The sequence below is a fragment of the Erpetoichthys calabaricus genome, chromosome 7 (assembly GCF_900747795.2).
Source record: "Erpetoichthys calabaricus chromosome 7, fErpCal1.3, whole genome shotgun sequence".
Taxonomy (NCBI): domain Eukaryota; kingdom Metazoa; phylum Chordata; class Cladistia; order Polypteriformes; family Polypteridae; genus Erpetoichthys; species Erpetoichthys calabaricus.
In genome coordinates, this window is record NC_041400.2 from 89,300,958 (window position 1) to 89,313,204 (window position 12,247).

Genomic DNA, 12,247 nt, shown 5'->3' on the forward strand with positions numbered 1-12,247 from the left:
CTGCGTGGAACCTGAAAATGGCCATTAAATTGGTTGTTTTATTAATCTTCTTTTGCATGATTGTTTGTATTGTGTTTATTTTAATGCTTTTTTGTACAGCACTTTGGCGCAACCTCTGTTGTTTTAAATGTGCTTTTATAAATAAATAATGTAAATCTAATCTAATCTATTAAACCAGCAGAGAAAGTAAGAGAGATTTCACCATGTTATTAATGCTATGATTGAACTCATTTGTATTTGACATTAAGTTGCAGTTTATGTAACATGTTACATCAGATTTATTGTCATGTGTATACACACGCACAGGAAACTGGACTTTGACAGTAAAAATTTAACACTTTCAAAGTTTCTATATTGAAGCCACTGATAAACTGTCAATTTAACACTTTTTGACCATTGAGGTAAATAACACCATTATTATGTTGTGTGAAAAACTCTGTAAGTAATGCCATTGCACTTATCTGTACATTATTAATACTAAATTGTTGTTTAGGTCATCCCAACAGCATAATTACAGATATAAAAATTAACATCTGTTTACCTTCAAACACTAGCGTCTATGTTTGATTAGAGTTCATTTTGTATCTGTTGGGGTATTAATGCATTTTAAGTATCAACACGTGAAATAAACAAGGACTCATTTTAATATGAAACAAAACAGCAAATTATATTTCTGATATTTTTATTACAACCTTGATTGTCATGTTATGATATGTAATGTCATGTCATTTTCTAACCCACTTAATCCAGACCAGGGTCATGGGGTTGGGTTTGGGTGTGGAGCCTATACCAGCTAGCATAAGGCACACGGCAGGAACAAACCCTGGACAGGGTGCCAGTCCATCACAGGGTGAACACACACACCCATACATCAAACACACACTAGGGTTAATTTAGTATTGCAAATTCACCTAACCTGCATGTCTTTGAATAGTGGAAGGAAACCCAAAAAGTCACAGGGAGATCATGCAGACTCCACTCAGGGAGGACCCGGGCTGTGAACCCAGGTCTCCTTACTGCGGGAAAGCAGCACTACCAGTGTCTCTGAAGAATGTAAGGTTCAAGTTGCTTAGTTGTAAAAAAAAATCATTTCAAATGCAAATATTAAACAAAGTAGCTTCCACAAAAAATGAAAAAATAAATTAAAATTAAATTTAAACACAATTAAAAAATGTACACGTGGCATACCATTCAAGTGCATTTGGTGACTCTGTTAACTGATATGAAAGTTTGAGCATTTCACATTTTTTAGTTACTTCATTCAAGAGTCAGTCATTAAATTTCTGTTTATTAAATATGTTTGTAATAATATAGTAATAACCACAATAATATATTTTATAGTAATACAACTTGTGTAATACAACCTGTGAAAAACTGATTTCACAGCAAATATTTAAATTTTGCATTTTGTCATTCAGCACTGCATCAGTTTCATTGTATACTTACCAACACTTTAGTGTCCAAGAGTCTGGGGAAAACAGACAGAATGGTGCTTGCAATCTCAGGATTTTGGATGAGATGCTGTCTGTACTGGAATGTCTCTTGAATCTTTTGCAGAGTGATCTCAGCATTAATTGTTTGGCTCATTAAGGATATTGTTGCTTCACGGGCTCTGCCATGATGTTATTAGTCCAGATTGCTCACTGTCTGGGTAAGCACTGGGCCACCAGTTCCTTTAGACTTTGAAGTCTACAAATGCACATTAGTACTCCTCTTTCGCTGAACAGTTTTCAAACACTATGTCAAAAATCCTGTACTTCTTTTACTGCCATAGTAATTCTTCTAACGCACATAGAAACAGACACCTCAAATGTTGCAAGAAATATGTTCATAAGTATGCTAAACTATTGGTGTATCAAAAAGACTTTTTTTCACTTCTGGAAACAGTACATGTGATGGGAATTCCTTCACCTGCCTGAATGGCAATAAGAATTCTGCATCTTTACACTAAATATCTTGTCTATATTTCTGCTAGCAAGCAGAAAAAAGCAAACGCTAAAAAAGTGTATATTTGAAAAATATGATTATTATCTACAAAGATTCTTACAGTCTTTATCTGTTACATAGTTAAAACCTATAAAATATTTGAGAAAAAGAATGTGGATCTCTGTGGGCTGGAAAGAAAGTGATGATACCCAAGGTATAATTTTCTTCTGTTAATCAATGAAGAATTCTTCTGCAAAAACAAACACATCAAAAACAAAATACCTACAAGTTTGACCAACACGTTACTTTAATGAGAAGGTGGGCCTAGCAATGCCTGAGGCACTGTACTAAAATATGCTGACCTGCACTCCAATAACATTAAGAAAAAAATTCATTGATCAAGTTCATTGAAGGAATAATTTGTATGTGTTTAATGTTAGACAGAAAGGGCGGCATTACTAAATTTCTGTCCCTCATATGGGCTGCAAAGATGTTGACTATTAGTCATCTTTCTTTGTCAAAGATTGTTCCAGTGTAATCATACTACTTAAGTACAGACTCACTTCCTGTTGTTTGAAGTATAATATTCCTTTATCAACTAAAAAATAGAAAAAAAACACAAAATTAAAACTTGTTTTAAAAATAAGCACATACAAAACATAGTAGTAATTTGGTGTAACATTTTAAAATTTCTAAGGTTTTTTATTTTTTTCTAACTCAACACTCATATAAATGTTGCAAAAACACATTTAATCAGTGCACCACACAATAATATTTCCATGGCAATGGACAAATGTTAGCTGTCTGCCCTTCAACAATTCTTTCTTTGAGGACTGAATTAGCTGAGCTCATTTCCTCTTTGGCCTCTGAACTATCCAACACATCACGTGTTGCTCTCTTTTGTAAAGGAATCGAAATATCGCTGTCATGACTTGATATTGAATGTGTATCCATGTTGTATGATACTTGGGATGAGGATGAAATTGGAGAAAAAAGTATAAACTGTAATACTATATATTAAACTAATAATACCGGGTAAATATTAAAGAAAAAAACATCTGTAGTTTGCTATTATCCTTATAATCTCTGCTGTCATCTGTCATTACAAAGTGTATGTGTCATAGGTGTCCAGTCACACTTATAGATAATCTAATGTAGAAAGAGTTAAATATCTGATTACGCCACCCTGTTTTATTAATAGACTGGTAACTCTTGAGATTTACAGATAACAGCACATAGGTTTCTTTAATACTAGAATCCCTGAAGCCTACGAAAAAACTCGTAATCCCGGGCCACCTTAAATCCCTTCGCACCTCTCCGTCAGTGTCTTTTGTTTTGTAAATCCCCCCTCAACTCGGGCAAAAAGCTCTCCCAGCTCAAGCCAAGGCTCCTTATCTATGTGTGAGTTTCCTGGAGTTGTATAGGGAAAATAATACAGTAAACTGTTATTTGGAATACATATATTTCATGTGTGTTCCATGTCTACAATGATCTGGGTAAGAAAGGCAGGTTATATTCTTGAATAAAAGCGCATGTGTTTATTTGATATTTGTACTAATGACTTTGCACATTATACACATCACGTCATTATTAGTATAACATGGAAAAAGTTCTCCTCCTTTAACCGCCACCTTATCGTGGTGGAGGGGTTTGCGTGTCCCAATGATCCTAGGAGCTCTGTTGTCCGGGGCTTTATGCCCCTGGTAGTGTCACCCAAGGCAAACTGGTCCTAGGTGAGGGATGAGACAAGGAGCGGTTAAACAAACCTCCTATGAAGAAAAAAAATTTTGGACGGCGTTTTCCCTTGCCTGGACGCGGGTCACCGGGGCCCCCCTCTGGAGCCAGGCCTGGAGGTGGGGCTCGATGGAGAGCGCCTGGTGGCCGGGCCTGCACCCATGGGGCTCGGCCGAGCACAGCCCGAAGAGGCAACGTGGGTCCCCCTTCCCATGGGCTCACCACCTATGGGAGGGGCCAAGGAGGTCAGGTGCAGTGTGAGTTGGGTGGTGGCCGAAGGCAGGGACCTTGGCGGTCCGATCCTCGGCTACAGAAGCTGGCTCTTGGGATGTGGAATGTCACCTCTCTGAAGGGGAAGGAGCCTGAGCTAGTGAGCGAAGTTGAGAGGTTCCGGCTAGATATAGTCGGACTCACCTCGACGCACAGCTTGGACTCTGGAACCAATCTCCTTGAGAGGGGCTGGACTCTGTACCACTCTGGAGTTGCCCCCGGTGAGAGGCGCCGAGCGGGTGTGGGTATACTTATCGCCCCCCGACTTGGAGCCTGTACATTGGGGTTTACCCCGGTGGACGGGAGGGTAGCCTCCCTTCGCCTTCGGGTGGGGGGATGGGTCCTAACTGTTGTTTGTGCGTATGCACCGAACAGCAGTTCGGAGTACCCACCCTTTTTGGAGTCCCTGGAGGGGGTGCTAGAGGGCATACCTTCTGGGGACTCCCTCGTTCTGCTGGGAGACTTCAATGCTCACGTGGGCAATGACAGTGAGACCTGGAAGGGCGTGATTGGGAGGAATGGCCCCCCCGATCTGAACCCGAGCGGTGTTTTGTTATTGGACTTCTGTGCTCGTCACGGATTGTCCATAACGAACACCATGTTCAAGCATAGGGGTGTTCATATGTGCACTTGGCACCAGGACACCCTAGGCCTCAGTTCGATGATCGACTTTGTGGTCGTGTCGTCGGACTTGCAGCCACATGTCTTGGACACTCGGGTGAAGAGAGGGGCGGAGCTGTCAACTGATCACCACCTGGTGGTGAGTTGGCTTCGATGGTGGGGGAGGATGCCGGTCAGGCGTGCTAGGCCCAAACGTGTTGTGAGGGTCTGCTGGGAACGTCTGGCAGAGCCCCCTGTCAGAAGTAGCTTCAACTCCCACCTCCGGCAGAACTTCGACCACATCCCGAGGGAGGTGGGGGACATTGAGTCCGAATGGGCCATGTTCCGTGCCTCTATTGTTGAGGCAGCTGACCGGAGCTGTGGCCGTAAGGTGGTCGGTGCCTGTCGTGGCGGCAATCCCCGAACCCGTTGGTGGACACCGGCGGTGAAGGATGCCGTCAAGCTGAAGAAGGAGTCCTACAGGACCCTTTTGTCCTGTGGGACCCTGGAGGCAGCTGATAGGTACCGGCAGGCCAAGCGGAATGCGGCTTTGGTGGTTGCTGAGGCAAAAACTCTGGCGTGGGAGGAGTTTGGGGAGGCCATGGAGAACGACTTTCAGACGGCTTCGAGGAGATTCTGGTCCACCATCCGGCGTCTCAGGAAGGGGAAGCAGTGCAGTGTCAACACTGTATATGGTGGGGATGGTGCGCTGCTGACCTCGACTCGGGACGTTGTGGGTCGGTGGGGGGAGTACTTCGAAGACCTCCTCAATCCCATTAACATGCCTTCCAATGAGGAAGCAGAGCCTGGGGACTCAGAGGTGGGCTCCCCCATCTCTGGGACTGAGCTCACCGAGATGGTCAAAAAACTCCTTGGTGGCAGGGCCCCGGGGGTGGATGAGATACGCCCAGAGTTCCTCAAGGCTCTGGATGTTGTAGGACTGTCTTGGTTGACACGCCTCTGCAACATCGCATGGACATCAGGGACAGTGCCTCTGGATTGGCTGACCGGGGTGGTGGTCCCCCTCTTTAAGAAGGGGGATCGGAGGGTGTGTTCCAACTACAGAGGGATCACACTCCTCAGCCTCCCTGGAAAAGTCTATTCAGGGGTCCTGGAGAGGAGGGTCCGTCGGATAGTCGAGCCCCGGATTCAGGAGGAACAGTGTGGTTTTCGTCCTGGTCGCGGAACAGTGGACCAGCTCTATACCCTTAGCAGGGTCCTGGAGGGTGCATGGGAGTTTGCCCAACCAGTCTACATGTGTTTTGTGGACTTGGAAAAGGCATTCGACCGTGTCCCTCGGGGAATCCTGTGGGGGGTACTCCGAGAGTATGGGGTACCAGCCCCCCTGATAAGGGCTGTTCGGTCCCTGTACGATCGGTGCCAGAGCTTGGTCCGCATTGCCGGCAGTAAGTCGAACTCGTTTCCAGTGAGAGTTGGACTCCGCCAGGGCTGCCCTTTGTCACCGATTCTGTTCATAACTTTTATGGACAGAATTTCTAGGCACAGCCAGGGCGTTGAGGGGGTCCGGTTTGGTGGGCTCAGGATTGGGTCACTGCTTTTTGCAGATGATGTTGTCCTGTTTGCTTCATCAGGCCGTGATCTTCAGCTCTCTCTGGATCGGTTCGCAGCCGAGTGTGAAGCGGCTGGGATGAGAATCAGCACCTCCAAATCCGAGACCATAGTCCTCAGCCGGAAAAGGGTGGAATGTCCTCTTAGGGTTGGGAGCGAGATCCTGCAACCAAGTGGAGGAGTTCAAGTATCTCTGGATCTTGTTCACGAGTGAGGGAAGAATGGAGCGTGAGATCGACAAGCGGATCGGTGCGACATCCGCAGTAATGCGGGCTCTGCATCGGTCTGTCGTGGTGAAAAAGGAGCTGAGCCGCAAGGCGAAGCTCTCAATTTACCAGTCGATCTATGTTCCTACCCTCACCTATGGTCATGAGCTATGGGTTGTGACCGAAAGAACGAGATCGCGAATACAAGCGGCTGAAATGAGTTTCCTCCGCAGGGTGTCTGGGCTTTCCCTTAAAGATAGGGTGAGAAGCTCAGTCATCCGGGAGGGGCTCAGAGTAGAGCCGCTGCTCCTCCGCATCGAGAGGAGTCAAATGAGGTGGCTCGGGCATCTGATCAGGATGCCTCCTGGACGTCTCCCTGGTGAGGTGTTCCGGACACGTCTAACCAGGAGGAGGCCCCGGGGAAGACCCAGGACACTCTGGAGGGACTGTGTCTCTCGACTGGCCTGGGAACGCCTTGGGATTCTCCCGGAAGAGCTAGAAGAAGTGGCCGGGGAGAGGGAAGTCTGGGCATCTCTGCTCAAGCTGCTGCCCCCGCGACCCGACCTCGGATAAGCGGGAGACAATGGATGGATGGATGGATGGAACAAGTTTCTGCTTTAGGCATGTGTTCAGCATTTCCTTCATCCTACACTTACCCAGATATGTGTAGACGCAGAACACACATGAAATGTATGAGTTTTTTCATAGGCTTCAGGGATTCTAGTGTTAATTTGGGTGGTGAGTAAACACAAAATGAAAGACATGACAGCAACTTCATGAAAAGCAGCAGTAACTTATATTACACCAGATAATATAAAATACACCAAGAAAAAAAAAATATACAGTCCACATCTAAAAGTCTGCTAAAGACATAATAGTGGTAGATACAACCTTTAGTGGTACAAAATCCATATTGCACGCTGTGTACCAACTGTCAATGGAAACACTCTGTTCGCTGGACACTTATTTCCCAACAAAGGTTTTGCTAAATTTGTCGAATCCCTGTCAGCATCTCTTCCTGATAAAGTGAGAATTCTTTTCTCACTTCTGGGGTTCTTGTGTTGCTGCAACGACCTAGGCACGCCTCGCTTCTCGTCCGCCAGCTTCGCTCAGTCCTTTTGTGAGTTTTCCCTCTCTTGCTGGACCCACAACTGGCATCTTTCTGGGGGAAGTGCCTCTTCCTCCCTGGAAATAGGTGTCATCATCCATTTGTCTTGTGTCTTGCCAGCCATGTTCCCTCGTCTGCCTGGAAGCCATTGTGCTCTGTTTGAGTGGTCTTGGAAGTGTTCTCAGTGGAACATCCGTCACTCGCTTCAGTCCGAGCCTAGATTAACTTGATGATTTATTAAACAATGGTACAAATCAATTTGTTTTGATCAGCAGTAGTGTAAACATATTTTCATTGTATAAACAACAGAATCGAAGCAGGTAAATATCTACATCCAGTAGACACCCAGCAACAATAATCTGCAACAGAATCAAAGCAGGTAAATATCTATGTCCTGTAGACAGCCATCAACAATAACTTTATTTTCATTGTTTAAACAAAATAATTAAGGAAGGTAAATATCTATGTCCTGTAGACAGCCAGCAACAATAACATGTAACACAATTAGTCAGGAAATTTGCCATTTCACTTATCACCCCAGTTCCAAAAAAAGATGCCTATTGTCCCTTCATTGACTGGCTTTTACATTTAAAATGTACATGCTTCTTTGTCTAAGAGAAAAAGAAATCCACCCAGTATACAGAAATATCCCCCTCTGACATGTCCTTGGTGGTCACCAAATGTTCAATCACATCCTCATTGACCTCTGTGTCTGCTCCATCTGACACTTTAACTTTCTTGTTCAGAGGAATAGTCAACTTTCTCTTACAGATGAAAAGACATTTAAAAAGAGTAAACAAGTTATACCTTTGTACCTGTGTCCTATGTAGTAAAGCTATCAATCTCATTCTCACCCATTTTTTTTATGTATTTGATACTGAACTTTCAAAATCATTGGAGGTGTAAAGCACTTTACTTGAGTACACTTCATTCACGGCTGTGTTTATTTTTACCCCACTACACTTTTAGGTCAAATGGTCGTCCTAGTAATCTGATTAATATTTGATTTAAAATTTAGGTCAGAGTCAATAATTACCTCTAAATTCTTTATGTCTGTCTTAACTTTCAAGCCTAATGGATCAAGTTTATTTCTAATGCCCTCACTATATCCATTTTTGCCAATCACTAAGATTTCCGATTTCTCCTTATTTAGTTAGAGAAAATTACTACTCATCCATTCAGAAACACAAGTAAGACATTGGGTCAGTTAACCAAGAGAGTTGGGGTCATCAAGTGCTATTGATAAATACAGTTGTGTGTCATCAGCATAGCTGTGGTAGCTTACGTTATGCCTTGAGATTATATGGCCTAATGGAAACATATAGATCGAAAAGAGCAGTGGATCCAGGATAGATCCTTGTGGAACACCATAAAGAATATCATGTGTTTTTGCAGTATAATTACCACAACTAACGAAGAATTTTCTACCTGTCAAGTAAAACTCAAACCAATTTAAGACACTGCAAGAGAGGCCCACTCACTGACTAAGGCGATTTCTAAGAATATTGTGATCAATGGTATCAAATGCATCTCTCAGATCTAAGAGGATGGGAACAGATAAAGGGCCTCTGTCTGCATTTTCCCGCAAGCCATTTAATAGTTTAAAGTGTGCAGTTTCTGTACTGTGATTAGTTCTAAAATCTGACTGAAACTTGTCAAGAAAAGCATGTTTATTCAAGTGATCATTTAGCTGCATAATGACTGCTTTTTCTAGGATATTACTTAAGAAAGGCAGGTTAGAAATAGGTCTAAAGTTTCAAAAACTTTAAAAAAGGGGGTTGAGATTATTTTTCTTGCGCAGGGGTTTAACAACAGCAGTTTTAAGACAAACTGGGAAGACCCCATATCTATACTTCTTTGAAAAAACTTGTTGGTATTGGATCAAGGATGCAGGTGGAGGGTCTCAGTTAAGAAATTATTTAAATATAAATCAGGAAAATCTATCCTGGTAAAATTTGCTTTAAAAGGAATACTGGCATTTAAGAGGATCAGTATTGGGGGGTGGGGTGTACTATATTATTTCTAATATCATTAATTTTGTGATTAAAAAATAATTTTACAAGATTCACTGGCCGTTTTTCGGAGGCAATCCACTGAGTGACCTAGGTTTAGCAAACAATCAATAGTAGACAATAAAACTCTTGGATTACTAGCATTATTAATTATAATTTTAGAGAAATATCCCTGCCTCTCAAGACAGACCATGTTGTTGTATTCTGTTATTTTAGCCTTCAATATCTCATAGTGGATAATCAATTTAGTTTTTCCACATTTCCACTCAGCTCTCCGACATGCTTTCTTTAAATCAGAAATAAGTTACTTTTACCTTGGGACTTTCTTTTGAGATCTCTTCATCAAAAGTAACACATGCATGCACAAACTAACATGCTCTGCCCTTCTTATTTTGATTTTGGTTGGGACGATGGAGACGCTCGCCTTTTTGATGGGCAGACATGCAGCGTCCACCAGACCACAATTGGACACACTCCCAATATATCGCCAGCACCACACCTTGCGAACCTACTGAAGTCAAGGTTAAAAATCCTCGTGGGAACGTACTCCTGCATTTTGATGATTTAAACAGTTAAGTGCTTTAACTTTTTTCCTGTGTGTAAGACGTCTTCACACTATTCTTAGAACTTTTTTCCTTTAAAGCGCTAATGCATGGTAGGCGAATTACCACAGTTAGTTCTTTGCATATTTCAGAAGAGAGCCCTAGAATACTGACTTTCAGATTTGTATTTGCTGTTTTATTATGCTATATTGAACCTGAATTATTGTAGTGCAATATTAATGCAAATTGGTTATATATGTGGGAAAACATTTTTGTAGACTTGAAATTGTCTATTGGAGTGTTATTAAAATATGAATATGTATCATGAGACAACTGGTATATATCTGGTTAGGCTGGAATGTTAATAATATGCCTTGAGTTTAATTATGGTTAATTTAATATTTTACATAAGTGCTCAGGAGGGTAATTTAAAGATAAAATTCAGTACCAAAGTAAGCAAAGGAAACAGAATTCTTGTTAATGTTAAACCACAATTCTGAAATTTAATGTAATAACTGCTCTTCTAAAGTCTACTTTTACTTCATTGAAGTGTAATAAACCCAATCTGTGTTGATTTTCTTTTAATCATATTTATATTGTTTATCTATTCAAGTAATAAGGTTGTGAGGTATTCACTTATTCTTTATTCTTATTTTTATATGTCATGTTCTTTCTGTCGTTCTCTCTCTGAATTAGGGGTGCCTACTCTGCTGCTCCTGAGTATCCCATAGGGGAGGCACAGTGTAAATCATATCCACACTCACTAGCACCACACTTCAGGTCATTGCTGTGACACTTATCCAATCCTGGAGCCAAACAAGTCAGTATTTAAATTAAACAATTTTGCATTTAAGCTCTTTAACAATGCAATGAAAAATAATCTGTACCTTTGTCTGCTTCACGCCACATAATCATTAAGCACCCAACTACAATGTATAGCTTTAAATTGATACAGAGTAGGACACATTTCATTAATTTCATGTCTAGTACCAATTGACACTGTTGGTTGACGTATCCTAATCATACTTTTAGGTCACAGTAAAAATTCATCCCCTTCAATGTCCAAAATCTTTCAGCATTTTCAATTTTAAAAAGGAAGAAATTTATGATGATTCATTAATATTTTTTGTTACTAATGATTTGTTCAGTGGCTACTGTTGTGTGAAAATGAAAAGTTCAGCACTGTAGGAATTTTATTTAGCCCTGGATGAGCATGGCTGTACAGCAGGAGTTTAAACTTTCACACAAGACAATTGTCCGAGTGTGTAAATGGACTAACGGAAGATGGTATCACACTGGCTCTGGACCAATGACAATATAGAGAATGTGGCATCATTCACTCCAGGTGTGTTGTTTTGAAGCCAAAATCATTCAAAATGGAGCACATGTTGTTGTGACTGGAGCCAAAGTCTGTGCCGCAGAGAGAATGCACTGAACTGTGTAACCTTGTTACCCACCCTATACTCATTTCTTTCAAATTATCATTTCAGGTGCTACACTCTAGGTTAACATGCCAGCTAAAGAGTCCAATCAGCTCAACCCCATAAATATCAATAACTCCAATAAGTTTTTGGTTTTACTTGGTATTGTATTGAGTTTTATTTGCTCTCTGTAATCTGGACGAACAGTACACTAGAACGAAAGGTCAGGGAATTGATTATACTTTTGTATTAAATTAAACAAATTCATAATAAGCACTTGAAGAAGAGGCGTGTTTGTACATTTGAATTAATTTTTTTTAGCCCTCATCCCCAATCCTTCCTGCCAAAAGACATGTCATTCCAGACTGTTTTTAAAAGATAGCAGCGCTATCATTTGGCCTTGACGTCTAATATAAGATTAAGAAATGCTGAAAACAGGCAGGTTACATTTAACATTAGTGACATTTAGCTAAATAATACTTTTTACACAAAGTTGTACAGTAAATTGGTGTCTGATGCCAACAGTAATAAATGTTAATAATTCTTACAGAAACCTCACCTAATGTGTAATGAGAAAATGTATGTGAACTGTATACTGTATATAATGGTATAAGTAGTTCATCAGATAGATACTGTCAAACAGATGATTGATTATCTTAAGCCCCGCCTCCAAATATGATTGAAAACCTTAATTCCTGCCCCAAAACATGAAAATATGATTTATGAAAATATAAAAAATAAAAAATATGCAAATATAATTTATGAAAATATGAAATATCCCCTGCCCCTAGGGGTGGGGCGGGGTAATGAAGGGTTGGACAACCGTCATAATTGACCATCTCTAAACCCCGCCTTTTAG